Source organism: Strix uralensis, chromosome 3 (genome assembly GCF_047716275.1).
Source record: "Strix uralensis isolate ZFMK-TIS-50842 chromosome 3, bStrUra1, whole genome shotgun sequence".
NCBI lineage: Eukaryota > Metazoa > Chordata > Aves > Strigiformes > Strigidae > Strix > Strix uralensis.
Genome location: NC_133974.1, coordinates 53,327,532 through 53,353,082, shown reverse-complemented (window position 1 = coordinate 53,353,082; position 25,551 = coordinate 53,327,532). Strand labels below are relative to the sequence as shown.

Below are 25,551 nucleotides of genomic sequence, written 5' to 3'. Positions count from 1 at the left end.
ATTCTTATAAATGAGCACAATTAGTCATAGGTATATAAATGTAAGTATAAATTCAAATTGTATGTACATATTAAAGGGAAATATGTTAAAAGAGAAAACTGTTTTTCAGAATAAGATGTAACATACTGAGCAAAACTACAGCACAAACAAGGAACTTCTTTCACACGAGAAAGCCTGAATGCCATTGCAATAGAGGACCCTGGGGCTGCCAACATGGACTGTATTGGAGTGGGGGCACACCACAGAGAACACTTCTCTTTCTTGGCCACCAGCGAGGGTGCCAACACCAATGTCCCATTCTCTAGCAGCAGCTCCACTTATGTTGAAGTGCAGATGGCTAATTCTGTATATGCTAACTATTGGAGTCAAAGACAGTAATTTTTTTTTTTTTTCCACTTCATTTGGCCCACTGAAGCAATTCCAACAGACGGCTGCACAGTTCAGGCAGCCAGGCCAACTCGCTCATATGTTTTTAACACTGAACAGAGGCTGTTTAAGTGAATGAGAAGAGGTATCTATAAGGAAAGGGACTTCTTGGTCCCCTACTTCTTTTATTAGCTATCTGTCAGGTATCCTGGAGTCCCCTGAATTTGTGCCCGAGCCTCATATTTCTATTCTACGTCATGAATTGGTCAAGCTCCTCACAGCTACTTCCACCACCCCCTTTATTCTTATGTGAATGTTTAAATATCAAATGTAAATGTTGTAGTTACTAGATATGTGATACATCCTCAAATGGCATCTATCGGACATTTATAAGCATCTCACCCAGTTTTCAACTGACCAAGCACTCTTGGAAAGCATTTCTAGCATTTCATTTGTAACTTCATGCAGCTACTAATTAAAAAAAAAAAAAAAAAAAAAAAAGCGCCTTACTACAACATGTTCTCTTCCTTTTTTGCAACTTTGAAACTGTTCTATATTGTCCTAGCACGGATTAGATCCTGTCAGTAACTGATCCTTAGATTAGAAAATGACAAAGTTAGATATGCAACATAATACTAGCTACCTCATTTGTTGACTGCGGTTCCAAGGCAAATTTTCTCTTTGGTGTACAAATTGGTGTAACTGCCAGGAAAGCTAGCTGGATTTGTGATTCTGCAAAGGCCCCTCTAAACTTGCGGTGTGAGTATATCTGGAGTAAGCCCAGTGAGCATGCCGGAATCAGGGCTACCACAGGAATAGCAACTGGCTCTGGAGGCATGAGAGAACTGGTGGAGGAATAGTAGCTATCTCCTGTGCTCCTTCCCCAGAAAGGGAGAAAGGCTTCAGATTTGAGCCCTCTGTGAAATGGCAGCAAGGAGCAAGAGCTTTTCAGAGGGCTGTTCTTTCAACAGCCAGGCTGATTGCAAATTGGGATGAATTTGCGAGGCACTATTCAAACACTGTTTTTCTAGGTCTGTCCAGGCACAGCATCTCCTGCAGACATCCTTTCATCTCAGGCCATGAGCTCATAATCCTCTCCAGTCACTAAAAGGAAAGAGCTTTCATGCTTTCTATAAGGAAGCCGGAGAAGGAGCAGCTCTGTCTCTCCTTACTGCTGAGGGTGTGAGACACAGCTGGGTCAGTTGTGCTGCTTATTCTCAGATTTTTACACAAGCAGCATAGAAGACCTCCATGAAGAATTCCCTCCATCTAGCAAAGCTATCCCAGCACATATGTGTCACCACAGTTGCTGACTTCCAAACTGATATTAAGGAGAACGGAAATTAAATTCCATGGTCTGGACGAAATAATCATTATAGGCAACTTTTGGTTTTTATCTAGGCCAGCCCTCCAATCTTAGTGTCTGCCTTTCTTTTCCAGGAGAATCTTACATTTAGCAGCTCTAGTTGCTTTTACAGGTTGATCTGCTCCAAAGAGCATAGGATGAACGTGCCTGAACCCACCGGATGACAAAAGTCTTGCCCTGAGTTGCTGGTGCATGGCACGAAGCATATAAACCACCTAGCAGAAATCTTTGTCTGGGTTCCTGAAGCAGCACAGCTTCACCAGAGTAGCAAATTTGTTCAAAAAAAAAGCAGCACAATGATACGGCACTCCCATTCCAGAACAGCTCATGTGATGCTAACTGGTGGAGCTCTGCAGTGTGATGCACTGCACAGTGTTAAGTAATAATAGTTTCCTAGTGTCATTAATACTGATTAGATCTTAAGTCTCCACACTTAAAAAAAGATGCAGGACATGACACAAGTATTGTGCCAGCAACAGCTCAGAAAAATAATCCAGATCAGAAAAAGGGGAGAAGTCATAGATTGCTAACTTTTTGAACATTTTGGGATTGTTTCTGTAAGGTTTCCCAGCTCTAGTTTTCGCACTGACAGTATTTAGCAATGCATGTTTTGCAGAGAAAACCATCCACAGAGATTCAGGGTAAGACTGCAAGTGACCACACATGTGGTATGATATAAAATACTAGTTTTACCTAACTGATCCTGTTTATTTACATCCGTGAGACATGTTCATAGTGAAGTCCCTTGTTTTTTTCACTGTGCTGAACCTAAGGATTCCCTTTTTCCTACAGCTACCACCTCAGCAGGCAATTAAACATGGCTTCTTGCTCTTTTTGTAGGGCTGAGAATCTGAACCATTTGACTCTGAGCATCTGCGAGTTATTGAATCACAAACCTCTGAAAATTAGATTGCTTTGTCAAAAAATCAACTTTCACTTAAAATATTCCGAAATTGACATTCCAAGGGATGTCAAAGTAAACTTTGCATGCCTCAAAGCAGAACAAAGTAACAGGCCCCAAAGAGAAAAAGGAGACTTCTGGCTTGAGATTTAAATTTTACTTTCTTTACATTTAAATAACAAAAATATTTTTCAAAGTATGAATCCCGTGGGCACTGTCATGTTATGTCACCAAATAATTCATTAAAGAATGTTAGCTCTACTGCTGCTGTTTGAAGTGTCAGGGGTTTCTTTGCCTGAAATGGCCTGTTATTCCCAAGGATTGAGGGAAGAAGAGGGTTCTCTTTGTATTTTTCTTTCAGAGCACAATGGATTAAAAACAAACAAAAAAATCCTTAATAATGAGATAAGAGTGAGAGAACTCATTCTAAAGGATTCTGTAATAGTACGTCACCATCCATAGTAGTGCAAGGCTCTGGTCCCTCCCTGCGCACAAATTGCTTGATTGCACTCACTGCCACAGTTTGTTTCCTAATATTCATCATGACGTTTCCTGTTTCTAGCCTTGGGCTTAAGTGGGTTTGATCCAGTCTGTCCTGAAATTAATGGAAAGACTGCTATTTACTTCAGTGACCCCTTTTTCTTCTTACTGCAGCCTGTTGGCTGCTCCAAGGATTTCTCTTGCTTCCATTTTAGCTGGCCTTCAAGTCCTTCCAAAACATCATACCTCCTGTTCTGTACACAAGCACAGACAGAAGGAGGGAGAGACGAGATAATAAGCTGTTCAGCTCCAAACCCTTTATCAGGTGTGCTGGCCAAGGGGGATGGAGCGGTTCATGTGGCAGAGTGGAGGGAACGAACAGGGCCCCTCTTTCCAGGCAGCCCTCAGCTGGCTCCCCAACCTTCCCCAGATACTCCCACTCTATTGCAGTTGCCAGTACCAGCATAGCTAAGAGCTACACTGCAGCTCTCTGCATTTATCAAACACTATTTGTTGAGTTTTTGAGGTCCCTAGATGCAATCCTATACCCAGTCCTGGTATAATGCCCATACTTGGGTAATTTTCCTTGTAATATTTCAATCTATCCCGAAAAATGGGAGTGTGAATATTGGTCCTTGCTTACGTTATAGTGGTTAAACTATTATAGAGATAATCTCTCTTTGGGTAACCTGCTTGCTTGGCTGCAAATCCCATGGGTTTGTGAGGTACTTTAAAAAGTCAGGTGTACACCTTCCAGGTACTTGATACTGAAATACATATCAGGTTTTTCTCCCACTGACAATCAACACTTCTGATGCTATGGTATTTAGTCATTATGGGCTGATACTTTTTTGTCTGGTTTTATGAATTTAACATAAATTCTGAGAGGACTGTAGCTTGCCCACGGTGGCAAGCTTTGGCACATAGGTGTTTCCCTTTTGTCCTATTTCTTGCTCTTACTACCACTGCTGTTTGCCAGAGCTGAGTATCAAAGGTATACATTCATCCTGACAGCAGGCATTTTTACCAGACTGCTGTTAACACTTTCTGCAGGGGATGTTTCTCCATTCAGGAGTGGTTTGACATATGTTTTCTTTTTAGCAGTTTTCTTTAATAGGGCTGCAGCAATTTTAAGCAGCAATTAAGCTTTGTCATTGCAACACAACAGTGACGTAGAACTCCTCTTCCAAGGTAAATCATCTGAACAGAATGGTCCAGGTCAGGGCCATTATCTGAAAGCACAAGGCTGAGGGTACCAGGGCTGCTGTGGTCAGTGCAGTGTCTGACAGTTGTCTGCTTCCCAGCAGCCTGAAAAACAGACCACAATGTGTGCACAGACAGGGAGGGATGAGCAGCCAAGGCAATTTCAGGGCCTTGGTTAGGTCAGCTCTGTTAGGCAGTAGTGATGTGGATGGGAGGGGATGAACAACCTTTAACTTTTGTCTGAGGCACCTGTAACTATCTATGTCTATGCCATTGAATAAGGGAGGATCAGGGACTGATCCCTGGTCCCAGTTTCCAAGTGGAACAGACTAGATCATGTCCACCCATCTTCAGGGTAGTCACCTACGGAGAAGACTGTCCTGAAGAAAGCTAAGTTTGAGTCAACCAAGAGAAGCCTGGAGTGATAATTCAGTGTGAACAACGTGCTACCAATGCTCAAGTTCATTCCCACGATGTCCCTCATTTGGAGCACAGACAAACCAAATGCTATGTACATTTCATCAGCTTTGGGCTGGTTTTTCACATTCCCATATGAACCCCAACTGTTTACCAGGTCTTTGATATCCCTGGTCATGTCTGCCAAACAGTGACATCTCCAGGTTTTTGGAGACACACTTCAGTTTCAGAAGGCTCTGTGAGGAAGCTTCTGTGATCCGAGCACTGAGAGCCAACTGCCTTTAACTATGATGCTATCTCGTATGCTCAGACTGTCTCGATAATTCAAGTACTCTATGCATGTGGGTGGGAGTTCTCCTTTGGCATGTGCTCAGCTCTACAAAATGATAGATATGAGCACTTGTTTCATATGGTTTGTTCTCAGATATCTTTCAGACGCTTCCTTGACAATGGTAAATAATTGGCTTGATTGCTTTCTGTGCCTTTCTGTTATCCATTTTTCTAGCAATTTGAAGATCTCATATTTTTGTTCATTTGCTGTACTTTCATGACCAGGAAATGAAGTCAGCTATGTATATCTAATTCCCCCTTTTCACTGTGTACCTCAAAATTGTATCATTGCAGTTTCAGCATCATGGAGAGTCACTAGCAATAACTCCTTTAAAATGCTCTCTAGTGATTTAGTGTCATTTTCTACTTCAGTTGCTTTACATCCTCAAACTTAATGATGAAACGACTCACAGAGAACACGATTGGTAGACATTTCTTCTTGGTTTGGGTGTCTCTTGGTTCTGTGGTGATAATGAACTCAGTCCAAAAGCTACCAGCTGTCTCTGCTGTAGGAACTGGTACTCCAAACTTCAACTCACTAGCATCACATCATGTGGTTGCCTTTTCAGTCACACTGTCATATTTTGGAACAGGATAAACACTCACCGGTTCCCTGGTGGTATGTAACAGTTATATGTTGTAACCATGTCTATGCTACCTTTTTTCTTTTTTTCAGAAGTCAGCAGCTGTCTGATGGTGGGAAAATAGTAGAAATAATGTCAGCTACTTTAAAAACCTAATATGAAGTCCCTTTAGAAATTATCTTTATATGCAGCTGTGTTGCTTTTACCTCTTTGGCACATAAACCTTGGGAGGTCAACAAATGCCTGTGAATGACATGGCAGAAAGTGCATTTTTTTACTATGTTTTCAGCCAAATTTTAATCCACTTCCTGAGCTCTCTCAAAACAGGCTGTGGCCATGATCAGCTCCAGCTGCTGCCATGCGGTTTCCTTGTTGGTGCAGCAGAAGGTTGTGAGATACGTGCTGCTCCCAGTAGATCCAACTAATCCCACTCCTATTGTTGGCAGGCATTACTCACTTCTTCTGCAGATGGGATCCTAAATGATATTCCCAACTTTTTGTATCTAGATGAGGCCCATAATCTTGCGGAGGAGACATTTGATTTACCTGAGTACTCTTGCCATTACCACTGTTTGCCATGGAACACTGGGAATTGTTCTGCTTCTCCAAAGCAGATAAACCTCATCGAGGAAGGTATTTAGTCATGAACTACAGTTGTCTGCAAATATGCACTTGTCTGGCTGTGGTGCTTGCCTAGCTTTTCCTATCCAGTCATAGCATGGGGAAAGTGGAAGCACTCTCATGGAAGTGCCTCAGGGTCACCCAAAGGGCACTTTTGGGCAAAGGTAGTTTGATTACCAGTCAACTCTTCTAAGATCTCAAATGAAGGAAGCACTGAAGTGAAGCAAAGCGTAGGCATCTGAAAAGAAAGAGCGTCCTGCTGGGTAGGAAAAGTGCACAAGAGACACTCATGCACAGAGAGTCATCATGATCTGTGTAACGAAAGATGCTTATCCTGCCCGAGTCGGTACAGTCCATGACAGCCCTGTTGACCTCACCCTCAAGGGACTCAGAATAATGATGGCAGCTTGAATTTTATAGCATCCTACCACCATTATAGTATTCTAGCTGGCTCTGGTTGACTGGCTTCATCTCTCAAACAACGTTGAGGAAGTCTTTATCGCTTCACATATTTACTACCATCCTACTGCTTGTTTTGCATTTGATTTCCTGGGGACTTTTTTGTTTGTATGATGGCGTTTGATTTCAGGCAGGGATTTCTGATGCCGTCTTGTATTTGTGTCATGAAGTTGTCTGAGGTTTACAGCAGCATTTCTTTTTCCACACCTTTGCGCTGCATTAATGTTATGTGCCTGCAAAATCTCACCCTTGGTCTCACTTCCTGCTTCCTTGACAGTGTTATTTTATAGTTTTTCTTTTATTAGTACTTTTGATCTCAATGACTTCTCTTTCCATTATTATTATATTCAGAGTCTTTATGCAGGGCACCCTTTATTACCCCTCAGATTATTCATGTTTCCCTTTTAATTTTGTTTGTCTACTTTTTTACCTCTATGCATTTAGGTTTTGCATTCATATGGGTACATTTTCATGTTTTCTCTCTTCTACTTAGTGATTAACAATTCTAGGTCTGGTCCATCTTAAATCTTCCATTTACATGGGAAACTGCACCTTATCCTTACATACAGCTCCAGCTTTTGGAGACTTGTTGAGGAATCTTCTTTTAAGTCTTTAAAATGTTTACATTTAAGTCCTTTAAGATTTGATAATCACATGAATCTTGAACTGTTCAGCAAGCTAATAATCTGTACCAGTCTTTTGGTTGCATGCACTGAGCAGATACTCTTTCTGGATGGAAACAATCTTAGAGTTTTTAGATCTTCACTTGAGTACTCATCAGTTTAGTGCTGATGCATCTGTTCAGCACGCAGCTGCATGTCTATCTCAGAGACCAGTGTGGCTGCATTTATTTTGTTTCTCCTTCTGCCTGACTTCACTACATGCTATATCTGTTTTCCATTGCAAGCTAGGGAATGTCCAAATGATGAGCATGGTCTATCTGCATACAAGCAGCTATGGCATGGTGCCATGATTATTGTTTTTTCTTTAGTTGGAGGATCCAGAATTCATCCTTAATGATGGATGCAATTACAATTCTCAAGCAAAAAAGGCTCCCAGTTAGAAATTAAGCCAATGAGGGCACATGTTCACTTTGACACTGTCAACAAAACAGTCAATTCAAAATACTACAAGAGGTGAGAATGCAGCAAAATGAGGGCGGTGGCACTCAAACCTGCAGCTCCACAACAGCAGCCCATGGTGCTGCCAATGTGATGACAGCCAAGGTGATGGCTGCTTCGTGGGAGATTCGCCCTGAAGCACATCCATTTGCAAGTGCCAGCAGACACAATGTGGGCAAAGAGCATGATGAGCACACTGCTGGCTTGGATGTGTTTTCCTTGGAGATAACAGCAGCAGGAGAGGCTCCGATTAATAAGCTGAAAGCAAACGTGAATCTTAGTAATCCTTATTTGGAATCCAGTCCACAAGTCAGCATGTCATTAGAAATAGGGTTAGTATCAGTAAAGCAGTACTTCGAGGCCCTAGGTATATGACAGGGATGAATGGATGCAGCACTAGAATGAAGACAGCCTCTATGTGTGTGAGTAGAAAGCAGCAGATTTGGGAAAAAGGGTGAGCAAGGGAATGTATGAGGAGTTGGGCCCCTGCCCCAAGCCAGGGGACCACCCACCAGAGCTCCACTGTCAGCAGATAGCTAAAAACTCACTGGTAAGATGTGCACTTTGTACCTTCCTAATTGTTGTCCCAGACAGACGATGACAGCCCACTGCTTCTGGGAGGTAACTCTACAGCCTCCGGAAGGAGGAGTGCAGGCAGCCAAACGACTCTCCCAACCCTCTAATAAGCTCATTAGCATATGTCTTTGCTAACGATACATATGGAACCAGACTACTTCCATATGACAAATCTCTGGGTTATTTTACCATTAAAAAAAACCTGGGAAATCACATCCAAAAATAGATTAAAAGAACATGAGAAGTGGAAGGTCAAACGTTCAACAGTTGGGTAGTGCCAGAACTGGGAAGGTTTATATAACCTTGCTGTAGCCTCCCTGAGTGGATGCAGTAGTTAGTCACAGGATCGTGGGTATTTTTTTCCAGAGAATCCTGACTCATTTGGTGACGTAATGTCCAAAAGGATTAAAGAGAAAAATAGAAATATTGCTCTCCTCTCATTCAGGAGGTGGCACTGTGCAGAAACCCAGCCTCACAATGGAAGTAGAATTACTAATTTTCTTCATGAGCTTCTGCAGTACAGCTTGCCCAGAATATCTTTTAGTTCTTCGCAAATAGTAATTCATCTTCACGCTGAACAAGTAAGAAGGCTTTGTTATCCGCATTTATATGTTGGGATCAGAAGCACCAAAATCAAAGTTTTTCTTGAGTAATCTGAGGTATCCTTATGGGCTAAGTTATTTCTTAGCACCCACTTACATTTTAGATCTGAAGACTGCTATCTTAGTACAGTGTGGCTTGGAGACAGTGACAGACAAGAAACAGTTTACTTTTATTTTTTGGCATTTGGGGATAATTCTTTGGAAAGAATGTGTACTGCTGGGAATCACAAAGCCCTACATGGGCCTATTTTCTGGAAGACGGAGTATGTATCTGCAATTTGTCAATGCATCTGCTACGGGGTTGGTCTGTATAAGTAAATTAAGAAAGTGGTATTTAAGAATAAACTCAGGCTTTTTGCATCAGGTTTATTCCACCATAGGAAGCCAGCCTTCCCAGCATTCCTCTGATGCTCAGCAGAGGGCTAGCGCTGTCAGCAGAAGGAGGACAATGATGCATCTTCAAGTGTATTGACTGTTCATCCTTTCTACAAAATTATGGAATGTAAGGTACACACTGCCTTCTGTATCTTTGAAAAGATACTGTTCCCAAAAAAGAATAAATATATTCCTTGGCTGGATCATAGATGCACTGCCGTTCCCAGTGTCTTTCTCCCACAAGCTCCTCACTGTCATTTAAAAAAATATTTTTACTGAAAGTCAGTACATTTTACCAACTTTCAGAGAAAGTTTAAAATGTTTATTTGAGTAAGTAAAATAAGAGTAAGGATTTTTTTTTCTGACTTTAATAGGATGCAACTTTTAGTAAGTCTGGACATTATGAAAAGATGGATGTAATATTTTTATGTTATTTCTGGATTTCCTCAGGTAACCCCATGTGTGGGTTTTTTCCCCATGTCCATGTGTAGCCACACAGAGTGCAAACACATACAAAGCTTATAAGCACAGACATTTATCTTTTAGAAAATGTGTGATCCCACTTGAAGATGTCATTCTTACAGTTTAAGCACCTGCTTTGCTGGTTTGGGAAAACCTCTGTGCAGTGTCTGAGGAAACACCTCTTCCAAGTTGTGTTTTAGGGACATTTTAAGACAAGAAGAAAAACAGGCTGGTACGAACATAAACATTAGAGATCAGGCCCTCTACAATAATAAGAAAGGCCTCTTTTGTTTATTCTTTAAAGACATAATTGTAATCAAGTTTCCTCAGTCTACCTGTTCCCACAAATGGTCTATCTATTACACTAAATGCAAAGCGCTCTTTTCCTATCCCTGCCAAAACCCTTCCTTCAGCTCCCGCGTATTAGCGTGATTAGCGCTGCCGAACAGGATGAAGCGCTCGGCTCAAACCCTTCCCTTCCACTTCCAGGCTGCTGTTCCCACCTCGAAGACGGTATCCCCAGGGAGGCAGATCTGCCACCTCAGCATCCCCTGGCGGTAATCACCCATGAGTCAGCAGGACCCATTTAGCACTCCCCAGCCAAAGCACCTCCTGAAAACACGGTGGGAAGTTTCAGGCAAATACTGTCAGCCTCTTAAAATACTGTAGGCAAGTTCAGATCCTTTCTTTCCCCACTACTCTGTAATTATTATTATAATATGCTATACATGACAGGCTATAGCTGGTAAAATACACACAGCCAAAACCAAAACGAATGGAAGCCTTGCTGAGTTAGCAATGTAGAAAGGGAGGAAGCACAAGAGAGGATATAAAATGGCGAAGCTGATTAGTGACCTGTTAGTCTGTGATTAGTGTAGTGGTTTGAGTGAAGAATTTGAACATGACATTTGGTTATCCTTCTGAAAGGTAGTCTCAATCAAAAAGTTTGTGATAAAAAAAAAAAAAACAACCCACTCTAAAACTTACCACTTTGGGGATCTTTTAAAATACAAGTTTCTTAGGTTCTCAAAGAATCCAGCAAGTAATGCTGATGGGGTTTTCTGAGAGGCAGTCTAGTTTTACCAACAGTGGTTTGAAACAACCAAGAAACCTGAACTAATGTCCTGCCCTGTTCTACAAAAAAGCGGCCTTGACATCTCCTTGCTCTTACAAACTTCAGCGTGTTTTGCTTCTCAAAATACTACTTTTCAGTGCAAAGTGGCTATTATTTATTCAGCATACATGCATGATATCTGTCATGGATTTCTTGCCTGCTGAGAAGTCTGACGGGCAAGTTTATTTATACATAATAATATATAACATATTTATATATTTATTTACTTATACAAATAAATCCTAAGCAGACTCCATAATTTTCATATTGCTCAACTGTAAAAATAGCATGACTTTTTGTAACTCTATAGGAAGATAGGAGCACAGAATAGGAAGGAAAGGGGAAAATCTTGACACCACATTATTTAGCACATGTGACTGCAGAATTAATCTGTTGACAGTATTTTTCATGGTTTCCATTAAAACGGCTGATGGGGAAACAGTGTTTCAGTGGTCGTTATTTCAAGATTTTAATGAATAAGTGTTTTAAGGTGAGGTTGGAGAAAGAAGGATAAAGTAGTTTGGCATGGGGCGGAAGGCCACATAGATGAAGGTGGGAGAAAAAAGCGTTATGGACTTAAGTCTAAGATGTTTAGAAAAGTTGAGGGAGTAAGAGGAGAATGTAAAGAGCTGCTCCTGTATTATGTAGGTAAATTTAATTATTTCTTCTGCTCTTATTTCTTCTGTCAGATTTTCTGGGTGATTCCTGAAGGCAGACATCAATATGGTCAGAACGTGGTGGTGAGGGCCAAAGAACAAGACTTGTGCAAGGAGGAGCCACTGTGGGCATGCGCAAGCTTGACTCACGCAGAGGCAACACACCAGCACGTCTCACCTCTGCCACAGGGCCCACAGGAACTCACAGCAGCTCTGCTGGTCTTTATGATCCTAGAGAAATTACAGCTCCCCTAAAAGGGAAACCCAAGGCAATTTCCCATGCAACTACCAGCACGTGGTTTCTGACTCTGCACCTCGCTCCCCTCCAGCTGTACTAGCTCAGAGCATCAGGCTTTCTATGGCACGCTGCCAAGCCAGTTTATCTGCCCAGGCTTAGAGCAGCTCTGTGGCTGATGTGTGATATTGTTTTGGTTTGCTTTCATTGATTAGTTGTTTTCTGGTTTGGCTCAAAAGAGAGTGGTGGGTTGTTGTTTGGTTGGTTGTGTTTTTTTTTTCTTTGTGACATTCTGGTTTTAATTCACAGCAAGAGCATTCAAAGTTTTGGACAATGATTCTTTATTCCCGGTTTCTTGATTATAAAATTAAGTGCATTTCTTTCCTATAGTGTTTGCAGGAAGAACATCTGGTTCTTTGATTAATTTCCAAGATGCCTAAGATCCCCAAGAATATAAACTTCTATTGATTTGTGAGGAGGTAAGATTATGCATAAGCCCATAAAAAAGGCAACCTTTAGGGCATGCAAAAATGCACCTTTTCCTAGAGCCAGATGCTGTTTTTCTTCTGAGAAGCCTAGAGTATTAAGGCACTGTTTGCAGTTCTGATAGTCTCCAAGCTGGAAATCCGTAAGTGCTCTCCCTCCAGACTGTGCTGGGCCAGCTGAGGTTGGTCTCTGGCCAGCAGATCTGTTCTGCCTGAGCTGGTGCCTGCCGCTGGCCCAGTGGCTCCAGTGTGAGCTCCTCAAAGTCCATAGGATCAGGATGCCACTAGGTGTTTCTGGAAAGGCGGAACCAGACCTCTCCACTGAGCTGCCATTATCATCCACCAGGATAAAAAGCAAAAATTGGGTTTTCAATTGATCTATGCATTTCTACTCTTGTGCTATTTATACCTTCTATATGGTAAAATAGATTTTTTTTAAAAAAAATCAATTTGGGAAAGTCTAGGAGGGTAATTAAGAATGAGCTACCTAGGAGCCTGAAAATTTTGTTTGTTTATAGATCTATAACCAGGTTTTAAATGAGAAGTGTCACGAGTGACATTTTCTTTTGGAATTCCCTCTCCAAATTCTTATATGAATTAGTGGAACAAATTCTGTAGGGTCCTGAAATGTAATGATCAAGAGTCACCTACACACAACATGCACAGCCACCTAGACAGAGAAGTGAAACACTTTTTTGTTGTAAACACACGGCTGTAGACATACTGATAGGAAACAAGGTTACATTTGAACCTGTAAAACTGTAATTTCACCAGGAAATCAAATCATCAGGATGAAATGATTCTCTGGTTAAATACCGGCAGCCAAAAATGAAATCTGGGGAGGAGAAGGGAGAAGGAAACGTAAAGTTTATTTATTGGAAACTTGTATGATTGTTCTCTTTGCTATTTCAACGTGTTTTATTAAGTTTCTCTCCCTTTGCATCTGTATTTTACATGTCTCTCCTGTTCTTGTCGAAGCCTAAACTGCAATTTCTTCAGTGCTAAGGCAAAAGAACTTTCCAAGCCTAGGAGGCGAGTGACGGCGAGATGTGCCAATCTGTCAGCACGGGAGCATCCGAGGTCACGGGCCGGGTTGTGTTGGAGAGGGGACCTGAATCTGGAGCGTGCGGTGCCTTCAGTGGGCGTCAGAGGTGGACGCGAACACCTTGAGAAATGCCGGGAGGAGTGACGCCGTCGCTGAGGACCTGAGGGACACAAGGCGCGCAGAGCTCTTCCGCTCCTGCCCGCGGAGCGAGGCGCAGCGCGGCGGGAGAGCAGCAAGGCACCGCGGGCGGCCCGGGCCCCAGCAAAGGTGCCCAGCCGTGCCGTGGGGACAGCCGGTACGGACGCCCCTGGAGATGGCCGTGGTGGGGCTGGCACTCCTCCCATCACGGCCGGCTGAAATACTCTGCAATTAAACGCAAAAAAAAAGAATAAACCGATAACTCTGGAAAACCCCTGCACGTTTCATTACCATCGTTGCCTTATATACCCGCTATTGCCAATTTCGAGAATTAGGGATAAAAAATCATGATAATAAACCAAGACGTCGTCTTTCACAAAGAGGCATAATCTGCTTAAGGTTGTTCTCCCATTGATCGGGGATGCTGAGAAATTCAGCTCCCGCCTCCCGCCCCCCAAGGCGCCCCGGCGGGGTGCACGCGGCGGGGCCCGGGCCCCGGAGCAGCGTGAACCGCTCCGGAGGTGGCAGCTGCCGGCCGCGACCCCCGCCGCGGGCCGGCCCACCGGTCACCCCTCCTCTTCCTCCTTCTCCCTCTGCTTCGCCCTTGGCTCCTCTTCCCGGGCAGCCCGGGGCAGCCTCCGGCCCGGCTCCCGCGGGCCGCCCGAAGCTGCTGCTGCCGCTACCCGGGGGCGGCGGCCGGCGGCCGGGCGCTGCCCTCGCCGCGGCCAGCGGGCGCTGAGGGGCCGCCTCGACCGCCCCGCCTCCCCTGCCGCTCGCCAATCAGAGCGACGGCGGCTGCCGGGCACGCCTCGCCATAGGCCGGTGGCGCTGCCAGTCTGGGGCCACCCCCGCGGAGGGGCGCGGCGGCGGGCGGGGGGGGAGGCGGCGGCGGCTGCCGGCTCCGTGCGGGCGAGCGGGGCCGGGCGGCGGCGGCGCTGCGGTTGCGCCATCTGTCAGGAGCCCCGGTGGGAGGGGAGCGCCCGAGCCGCGCTCACCCGGGCGGAGCGGAGGCGAGGCGGCGGCGGCAGCAGCAGCAGCAGCGCGGAGACCCCGTGCGAGCTCATCCCTGCCCAGGCTGTGGCTCCGCCGCCGCACGAAGCCGCCACCGCCTCCGCGCTTGGCCGGGGCTCGGCGCAGCGCGTCTGCCCGCGGGGAGAGGCAGCGGCGCCCGGAGCGGCGCCCCTCGCTGCGGGCGGGAGGGCGGGTGGGGGCAGCCGGCGGAGGAGCGGAGCGAGGAGGATGTGAGTGCGGCGGCGTCGCCCCGGCCCTGCGCTGCGCCGAGCTGAGCCGAGCCGCGCCGAGCCGAGCTGCCTCAGGTAACGGAGGGGCCGGAGCCCGCCGCGCCGCCGCCGCCGCCCGGGGGGAGCGGGAAGGGGCCGGGGGGGGTGGTGGATATGGATGCTGCAGCGCGTTTGTTTCCTTTGTGCGCCCGAGCGGTGATGAGGTGCGGGGGCTGCGGGGGAGGGGAGGCGGCCGCGCTGCTGCGGGTGTCCCCCACGCACCCCCCCCCCACGCACCCCCCACGCTGCCGGCTCCCCCGCCGGGAGCCGCTGGCCGCGGCCTGCAGCGCGGGGAGGGCCGGGGGCTGCGCCGGTGAGCGGCTGTGCGGGGCCGGGCGCTGCGCCCCTGCGTGCCCGGGGGTCGCCCGTGTCCCCCGCCCCCGCGGCCGGGGAGAGGGGAGGGGGCGCGGCACAGGGCTGTATTTGTTGCCACCGAACTGCGAAAAAAGGCGGGGGGGGGAATAAATGAAAAGACCTTCTCTCCCTCCGAAATAAATCGTATAGGATTTGCGCGTCGGTGACAAAGGCCTCTTTCAGGGAAGAAAGAAGGGACGCACAAAATGCCCAAGGGTGGTAGGATGTGAAAAGAGGCTTGTTTCTTGTCTTTCCCCTAGAGCCTCTCTGTGCCTCCCCAGATGAGGCCGCTGATCTGGTGCCAGTTCCTTTCCAGCCACATTTTCGATTAGCGAGAGATACCAAACGCCACACCATGGGTGCCAGCGTTTTGCTGCGTCTGCAGAGCTACGGTGTACGTGTCACCCGACCTCCTTAATAACGCTCACTTTGGTCTCTTGCTTCCCCGGGAACTCGCCTTATTTCTGCTCCGTGTGGATTTTGCGTGTGCGTGAGGGCCACGGGGGGAAGGGGATCACTTTGTGAAAACAAGACCATGGTATCTTGGTCCATTCAGCGGTGATGGGGAGGGCAGGGCTGAGTCGGTGCTGGAGGAGAAGGTTTAGGCTGAGTGGAAAGGAACCCTCTGCAGTTGTTCATCAATCACTATGATACACTCCTGATTCTTAAAATGCTAAATAACAAGTGGGAACGGACCAGGCTTTTGAAATGTATGCGCAGGACTGGGAACGCCTTTGAGACCTTGTCATTTTCCTCCTTGTATACAACCTCCTTAACTCCCACATCCTTCCTTCCACCATCCCTGCAGCTGTAACACTTTCCAGTATCTCCTCCCCACACCCCCATCGTTTTTTGGTTTTGTTTTTTTTGTTGTTTTTTTTTTTTTTTTTGTCTTGATATCTTTTTAACTAGCGTTCTGTGGCTGAGGCTTAGAACAATTGCAGGTGAAGATCTGTTTGTTTATATGCTGGTGGAGGAAGTGTTTTTGTTAGGGTTGACTCGTCTGATCTCCCATGAGGAGGAACAGTAAGCTAAAGGGACACTGTCAACTTGAAATCCGGAGAATGTGCATGATGAATGGAGAGCTGTGTCCAATATTACACCCACCGTTGAGCTCCCTGCTGGAGATCTGTGGTTTTTATAAGCCTGTCTTCTGACTGTGTGGGTTTGTCATGCAGCGAAGGAGTAAAAACACACTTCAAACAAAGTTCTGTTAAGTGAACAAAGGAGGCCAGAAGAAAAATACCAGAGTGGGAAGGGAGGGAAGGCAGCATCTCCAATTTCTCAGTTACATCCATTGCAGCCACTGCTTAACCCAGTGGGAAACTGGAGGGGAGAGAGGTTCATTTTTACAACTGAACATTTACTTAGTATCAGTAAAGTGGAAAGGTTATTACCTTCCCCCCAGTGATGCAGGAGTTTTCAGTGCCTTGATGTATATGCCCAGAAAACTGGTAACACTTGATGAATGTCAGTAGATGGGTGCCTTTTCACAGTTTTTAAGAACAATTTTCAAAGGGGAATCTATTGGAAAAAACAATGGGTTCCTTCTTGAGCCTTTTTTACCCCACAAAGTTGTGATTTTGCTGAAAAAGAGAAAGGAAGATTGCCTAATTAATGCCTTTAGAATTTGTATTCCGTTGGTAATAAGCTGCAGATTTCTCTTAGTTTGCTGAAACGTTCAGATGCCTCTTAGAGGGTGCCTGTAAGCCTGCTTCTTCTCCACCTCTAACAAATTACTGCCTCATCTGCATGGCTCATCTTTAGCAAAGATAAGAATTTCCAATATGAGGTTGTCTAATGGTAGGCCACTGGCTGTGGTGTTTTGTGGTTTATGCTTCAGGCATGTTGTTTCAGAAATTCTGTGTTGCCTGCTGGTGGAAGATGTAGTGGCGTGAAATACCAGTTAAGTATAAAACCCTGAACAGGCTTCTCTGGAAATTGTTTTGATGTTGAATAAGGACATGTCTTCAGTGAGGGATAAACAACTTCGGTGGTGTATGGGCATGGCAGTTGATGTAAGGCAGAAGTGAAGAAGGTGGTACAGAGAAGTTGCTTATTAATGATTTTCATTTTAAGTATCTTTAAAATTTAGGACCTGTTGACAATTTTTTATTTCATTTGAGTAGGACAAAGCATTGCTGAGGAACTAGTTATCTTTGAGATACTATACTAGATTTCACAATACCTTTACATGAAATGCCTGAATAGTGTAATCCAAAATGCGTGGGTGGAGTCTAATATGGAGAGGGCCTCTGTGGCCACTGGCCCTATGGCTTAGCTGAATTAAGCTCAGTATACTAATCTGGACATGGTACGGTCTGCACTGGATTTACAGCATAAAAAAATCATGGCTAGATGAGTGAAAACTGTCTGGTGCCTTTGTGATGGTTTAACACTGTTACATGGTACATCTACAATATCATATATTTAGTTGTGTTAAGGAAGGCTTAGAGCTGTTGGCCACTTTATGCCTGATTACTTTTATTTAACCAGTGTCTTCACTTTGCTGTCTTGCTGCATTATAGTGCTTTTACTTCAGGGAGAGAAAGAGTTGCACGCATGTGTTTTCCTTTCCTTCTTCTCTCTGGGGTGCATATTAATATTTGATTCAAACTTGTTCTGTAAAGTTCTGCTTAATTCAGTTTGGGCACTACTTTGAATGTATAATATGGCATTTGTTTGTGTCATGGACAGCACTTTGTAATTTGCTTTATGAGCAGGTCTGCTGCTGGCAGTGTGTATTGTCAAAGTGACCTTCCTTCGAGACAGAGAAAACCAGTAACTTCTGTCCCTTTCCTGTCCCTGCAGCTCCCATAGAAGTGTCTTCACAAGTAATTTTGGCCCATTGCTTGAAAACCAGGACTTGAACTGACAAATCTAATTCACCCAAGCAGTCTCATTAAAATCCAGCAATTAAGGACTCCTTTGGTGACAAAAGGCCTACAGATCTGTATCGTGCAAGTCAGCGATTTACTCGGAGCAAAACCCAGAAAAGGGTTTGCATGCTTCAGTGTGGAGCATCCTGAGGCCCTGCTGTCGGGGCGGTTGCAAACCCTGTGGATCTCTCATCCCTGAGCGAGGGATGTAGCTGCTTGCTGCACCTTGCTGAACACGGTGTGCACCTCAGAGCTGCACTCCAAGCGGCCGGTGTGCCAGGGGAGATGCTGCCAGGGCCCCCCAATGCAAAGTGCCTCAGAAGGCGGTGAAACTCCAGTGCTGCATCTGCCTGCCTGCTGCGTGTCTTACTTGGTACCACAGTGGCTTGCTCTTAGAGTTTAAAAGCCTTAACCTGCTTTCATAAGATAGTAATAATTAAAAAAAAAAAAAAAGCTTTGTACTTTGTATTTCAATAGCATGTGTAGAAGAATCGGGATTTCTAGCATTTGCATCGCCTCATGGGTTTTGCCTTTAGTGCATGACTTCTAGATGGAAAAAACAACAGGTCCAGATGAAATGTGAAAGGTTCAAGTTGTTTTGGTACATCCGAGAAGCGTATGATGCTCCTTAAAGAGAGCGCTGTGCTGTAGGGCAGTCTTACTTCTTAATGTGCTCAAGCATTGGTTTGGTTTCAGACAGGTAAGCTGCCTCTCAGTTTGAGAGTGGTCAAGTTAAACCTGTCTCTGGGAGATGTCCTTGAGCCCTGAAACTAGAAACAGGCCTGATCTTATGGGAGTTTGCAGCCAAGGAGAAGCACCCCGTTGTTCTCCTTACCATTGGCCACAGGAAAACAATGACATTTTGTGAAGGATTATCAAAACTTTCCTTCACTTGGAACGGGAACAAAACTGAACAATATCAGCACTTTTACTGGGGGAAGTGAAAAATAAAATTACTTCAATCAAAACATGTCGCCTCATCTTGCTTCTGACTGTTTTGAGTGGTAACTTTCTATGAAAGCAAGGAGTTCAACTCAAAATATTGGCACCTGTTTGGAACAGAATAGAACCTTTAACATCTTGACTTTTTACTGAAGTATAAAGTCAGCAACAGTTTTACAGAGCTTTCAGATATGGATAGAACTGAATTTTCTCGCATAAAATGACTGTCAGATTTTTCCTGACCAGCTCCACTCCTTGTATACCATGAATTTGAATGAGTGTTTTTGATCTCAAAAAGCCATCAGAAAGCCATCAGAAAGATAGCCTGGCAATATCAACTGATTTGAATTAGATGGCCTGAGTGAAATCATGTTTTTAAACAGGGGAGAGGACAGCAAATGAATTTTAAACTTGCTGTCCTTCCCAAAATGCAGCTCCTTTTTTGTATCAAAGGCATCTCAACTTGAATGGATCTACTGACTTTGTAACAAGGTCATATGGGGAGAAGTTACCCCATGTTTTTCAGCACACCTTCTCTTGATTCAGGGAAGTCTTGCACCTCTGAAAGCTGCTTGTTCCATGCTATAATTTTCTAGAGTATCTGTGAGTAGTAAGTCGTACTTGAGTAAGCCAGTAACATAAGTTCTTAGAGCTAGTTAGTTAATGTTCTTCACATCGAGACGTGGTTTAGTATGATCAAATATACATGGCAGCAGTGATGTGAGAATGTTTTGATGGGAACAGAGAAGGTCACCCCTCTACGCTTATCTATTTTCTTTTATTTTGGTGGGGTTTTTAGGAGGCAGCAGTGACTGGATGCTTTTTCCCATCCTGCTTTAGGTACTTCGTGGCTACAACCAGAAAGGAGGGATGTTGAGAAGCAGCTGTCGAGTGATGTTCTCAGTGCTCTGAGCAGCCCAGCCAGAGCTCCTCAAAGGATCCAGAGGTACTTTTAATAGTATCAGATCCTGTGCTGTGAGAGCAGTTGCTGGGCTGTCCCCAAAATGGATGGCCCCATGGTTGGTGACACTATCAGCAGCCAGCCCTGAACAAAGGCTCTACCTTGCATAATACACTTTGCTTCACAGCTCTTGGGATGGCCTGGGGAGGAGCTTCCTCGCATCCTTGATGCTGCCTTGAACAGCTCTGGGAGCTCTAAAAGATAAATATCTAAAGCCTTGGCTGTGCAAGAGCTGTAACAATTTATTTTAACCTGAAATTGAGACGTTTTGCAGGCAAAATGCACCATCCGTACTGAAGCTTCCAGAATGCTTGAAAAATGTTGGTTTATTCACTAAAGCTATGTCACTTGCAGTGGTGAATTTGGTTTTGAAGCTGAAAGTGATGGTAATAGCACCAGCACAACATATGAAGAAGCAGAAAAGTACCTGGGGTGGAGGGACATTGAACAGACCAAGGGAAGAGCTGATTGAAGCAGGCAGAGGAAGCTGCTCTTCTGTGTGTGAGTGAGGACATTTGCTGGAAAAGAAGTGTTTGGCACCACATGCAAATAACTCTTGTTTTAGTGATTTTTGGAGGAGGAAGGAGGAAACTTCAAATGATTGACTTGACTTGGATGAAATATTTTCTCTGTTTGAAATTGTCCTTTTCCTCTTGGCTCCAGTTTTCCCATGTTAACAGATTTGACCAAAATAGTTCTTGAGCTTTTTTGGTAGAGTCCAAGATGAAAATATTATTGCCAGATAATTTTTATCTTGTTAGGCCTCAGTTTGCTATATGAAGCTATACAGAGATGTTAAACAGCATATGAGAATGAAGACTAATACCCATTCAAGGTTTTTTTAAGAAAAACAATTCTGTTCCATGAGGTTTTCTAATGACCATATCTGGTGGTTCCTTCCATCCTTTTTCTTTACAATTTCTATTATTTTATTTTTGAGTTTTTTAAAACAAATAAACTTTAACATTCATTTGAAGGCTTTTTATTGTATTACTAAAGACCTTCCAACCTCCCTTGTTTTAGAACAACCTGTGTGTGAAAGAGCGCTTTGCGTAACGTTGATCTTTGACTTGCAGCTGTACCACTTACAAAAGAGGCAGCTCTGAAGGTTTTCCGGGCATGACTTTGGAACATCATGCAGTTCCTATCTTGGCTCCTGATATCAGTGTACAGATAATTGTTTTGTTGTTTTGTTTTGGTTTTTTTCTTTTTTTTTTTTTTTTTACAAATATGCTGGGTTTGGATGCCCCCCTCCCTGGAAGTGTTCGAGGCCAGGCTGGATAGGGATTTGAGCAGCCCCTTTGTGCCTGACCTTTAAACTGCAAAATTGCTCTGGGGATTATAATTGAAGTTGATGCTCTTGCCCAAAATAATTGGGAAGACTTGTTACTGGTTAGTTCAGAAGTTCTTCAAGCCAGAAGCTGCAAATAGTGTGCTGCATCGCAGCATTGTGCTGGGAGATGAGAGCGCTGGGCACCTAGCTGGACCTGAGATTAGCAGCCATGTTGGTGAACAACCTCATGTCAGCTCTAGGCCATCAGTGAGGTGCACAGTAAGAGCACTCATGGACTTTCTCTCTCTCTTTTTAGCCCATACAAGCTTCATCATTATGTTAATAAGGGCTGTAGCTATCTCTGTATCAACCACCATCCTGTGACTCTGGGGGTTGTGCTAACTGTCCAAAAAAATTACAGCAGAAACTTGTCTGTTATTTTCTAACTTCTGGACTTGTATCACATCTCCCCAGAACTACTTTTCCTTCTTCTGTGGTAACTTAATCCCATACCTGGTCATTTCTTAGGATTTAGCATAAGACTGGCTGTTTGGAGGGTGGCAATGGTTACATCCTACAGCCAGCTGCTTTTACCCTGGGAGAAGGAGAGCAGGTGTAGGAGAAAATAGCTCTCAGACTGTTAAAAGAAAGAATATTTGTTTGTTTCTGGGACTGGGTTTTAATTTGTGAGCAGCCTCTCACTAGGAAGCAATGATATATTTTTTTCCAGGAAAAAAAAAAGCATCTCTAAGACTCGGAATGAAAACCTCTATTGTCTGACTAGGCAATTAGACTATTTCTTGACTTACACTGAGCATTTATATACAGTTTTTATTTTTAGTGGTGAAGGTTAATGGTGGAGGGGTTTTTTTATGGTGAGATTAAAAACAGGCAAGAGGTCATTAGACCCCTCTGTGGACAGGTCCTCTTGCATGCTGTCACTGTATGCTAATGATGTTTGAAAATGGGTCGGTCTGAATAATAAGATTACAGAGAAGGAGCCCACATCCAGTAAGATTTTTGTTTGAAGACCAGCAAAAATGCCAGTTCTGTGGCTCATCTGCCTTCCTGGGAAGTAACTGAAAACTCCTAAATCCCCTTCTGGGATTCGGCTAGGAGATAGCCAACAGATTATGAAATTTCTGGTCATTATTACTCTGGGCAGCATTTGAATTGGTGTTTTCAGCAAGAGACGTTCTAGGTCCTATTTCCAAATTAATTGATAATGTTTTGGTGGTCTCACCCTTCAAAAAGGAATAAAACTATTTAAAGCTAATCCCTTTCAGTAGCACAGTATCTGAAGTCATTCTTAATTTTCATTTAAAGCCTTTAGCCAAACATGCAGGCCTTTTGTTCCAAATATTAAGTTCTCCAGATGTCTTTGAATGGTCAATGGTCTTGTATTCATAAGACCTTGTACTTTGGATAGGTGAGGAGGAATAGCAACTGGATTTTTTGTTTGTTTTTTTACTTTGTAATCTCTTTCCTATTTTATTCAGAAAGACTGAGGCAAACTGCCTTTAAAAGAAAAAATCAAACATATGTTATTAATGCAATCCATTTTATTAGCTGTAATCACTGTTGAAAAACTTTGTAAGCCTGTCAGCCTACAATTGGCATAAGGTCAGTGTACAGAAGCTGGCAAGATGAAGAGCCAGATTTAACTCTCGGTGTAACAGGCTGTTTGCTCTCAAAAAACACACATAGTGTTGGCTTCAGTTGCTTTTGACCACCTCTCTAGGAGTTTCCCCCATCCTCTAGGAATGAGCCCAAAAGTTTGGCTGAGAAGAGAGCTGCTAAACAATGTGACTTTGTGAAAGAAACCTCCCTTACATTTGAAGGTCAAAAATGACCTTGTGTGCATTGGGGGAGGTAGAAGATGAACGTTGACTGACTGTCCTGCTTAGGGCAGCATTACTGACGTGCTTAAAAACTGCAGAACTCCTTGTCCTAATGTTCAAGTGGGGCTGCCAAAAAGGAACAAATAGGCCTGTGGACAGTGTGCGCAGGGAAAGATTGTGTCCCTCTTCATCCTCCTCAGTCATCGCAGACAGGACAGGGGGCACATCGGTTTGCACTACTTGATGACGTTCAGAACAATTTGCTGCCAGTCCTGTAAAAGGTTAAAAAACTTTTCATTTATAGGCTTTTTTTTTTTTTTTTTAAATTGTGGACTTCATCTGGCATCAGTGTGATTCGGTGACTATAAAGGTTGAGGTGACATTGTCTCTGCTAGGTTTTTAGTAAGTCTTAATTTGAACTGTTGTAAGGTTACGTTGTTTGGGGTTTTTTTGTTTCTTTCCCATGCAAAAGAGTTCTGCTTTATGAAGCTGACTGTATAGCTGTAGGTGTTAAACAAATCAGCCAAATTTTGCTTTTGTGGTTAACTCCTCCACGATTCACCATGTAAATTTGTTTCTTACAAAAGATAGTTGTCATCCTTTTAGAGCTAATGTGGCACAGCAGGACTGTACTGAGAATAATCTCGATCTGAATGTGGATGGTAGGTCAAAAAAGTATTGCTTTGGTTTTACTTCCTTGGGTAGAGCAGGCCTCAGACTTGGGATACGTCTGTATGGCACCATGCCAAGGTGGACAGAAGAGCTTGTGTGTGAGAGTCAGGACAGGCTCAGCAGCCCAGGAGGAGCATCATGTTAATGTGCCTGCACTGCTTCCAGGACCACCATGATGTGTTCATACTTGTTGTGAGTGTATCTGTGTAGCAGCGTGTGGTGTTGTAGAGGGTGTATTTACTTTTTGACACAAAAAAGAAGAGACATGAGAGCGATGACCTGACAGAGTGGATTAACTAGATGAGTGTTCATTTTCACAGCACCAAAGACTACTCAAACTAGCTTTTTTAAAAATTGCTACTAAACTTAAAAGAAATCATCATCTTTTTTTTTTTTTTCATTATCTGCCCTGTTGAGGAAGAGTGATTATGTTCCTCAGGAGCACCATCTATAACAGCTATCCACAAGCTTTAAAATGACATGGCGCTGCAGTTGTATGCAGCATTTATTTTCAGTCGTCTTTTTTTAAAGAAGGATGCAATCGCCATTCAAATTATGTCATCATGAGAGTGGGAGAGTACTTCTTGATGAATGATATCTTGTTAAAGTAAACTGATTTAGAGGGTTTGCTGTCTCAAATTTAATTTTGAAGTGTTAATACATTTCTGTAGATTTCCTAGTGCTGTTGGACCACTGTTATCACTCTCTTCCAAAAGTGAAATATCACAAACATTAAGAGAATGCAGATATGAACAACTCTGCAAGGGAAACAAGTCTGTGTTTACCAATAATGTAGTCACCCCAAACTGTGATAATAAGAATTTCTTCTGTAATCAGCGATATGTTGCCACTGTGAGGTATAATTTCTCAGAAAATATGTCAAAAATGACAGTCAAACCACATCATGTAGATTTACTTTTTGATTGTTGGTATGGGAACTTGCTAAACCTGTGTATATTGTGACAAGTATGTAGCTTTGGACTCTTTCATGTCATGCTTTAAACCTAGGGGTGACAAAACCCCCTAGTTTTGTTTGAAGGAATGATCACCTACAATTTTTTTATTTTCTTTTCATCCACCAATTATATTGTAAAAATTTATTTTCTGTAACTGAGCTCTCTCTACAGCTAACAGACTTCTCTTTTAAAAGTACTTTTAAATAGTTATTCTATTAAACTACTTTTTAATAGTCTTTCTGACTTCTCTGAGATGAGCTGTTCTTCCTTTCAAAATTTAAACAGAAGAATCTAGGTTTGAAGGGACCTCTGGAAATATCTCCCTGCACAGAATAGGGCTAACCTCAAAGCCAGGTCTAACTTCAAAGTCAGGGCCTCATTGAGGTTTTGAGTATCTCCAAGGATGCACTGAACAAACCCAGCTCTCTTGATCTCTCCTTCGTATGACAAGTGCTGCAGCATCTTGGTGGCCATCCACTGGAGTTACTCCAGTATGTCATTCTTTCTTTTCCCAGGACTCCCAAAACCAGACTGTATACTCCAGATGTGGTCATACAAATGCTGCATGGAGAGGAATAATTACTTCCCTCCACCTGCCAGCTAATTAAATTGCTTATTTGGTGCCAGATCTTCCGTTGCTGTCAGTTGCCTTGACTTCCTTCAAGCTGGAGTGGTGGAAACTCTCCTTTGCAGGGGAGTACTTGTGGGCTGCTTTGTCATCTCAAAAAGAGCTGGAACAGAGAAGGCCCTTTGCTTCAATGACATGAAGCAGATGACCAAACCAGTGTTTACATATACAAAACTGTGAAGGTTTCCGTTTCCCTGCAGTGAATTTTTGCACCTGACTTTTGTGCTGC

At 43.8% G+C, this 25,551-nt stretch overlaps 1 protein-coding gene across 6 annotated transcripts in view; it reads left to right on the top strand.

The window, feature by feature from the left end:
- The first annotated feature begins 14,448 nt into the window (after positions 1 to 14,448).
- Positions 14,449 to 25,551, top strand: part of FYN (FYN proto-oncogene, Src family tyrosine kinase) — a 136,460-nt gene continuing 125,357 nt past the window's right edge. For 2 of the 6 annotated variants that reach the window (XM_074862320.1, XM_074862318.1), the window contains exon 1: positions 14,451 to 14,852. The gene's annotated coding sequence lies outside the window, so the exon portion shown is untranslated. Of the gene's footprint in view, positions 14,853 to 15,545; positions 15,565 to 19,831; positions 19,938 to 25,551 lie in introns of those variants that run through there. The other 4 variants (XM_074862315.1, XM_074862314.1, XM_074862317.1 and 1 more) reach the window with 4 other exon arrangements.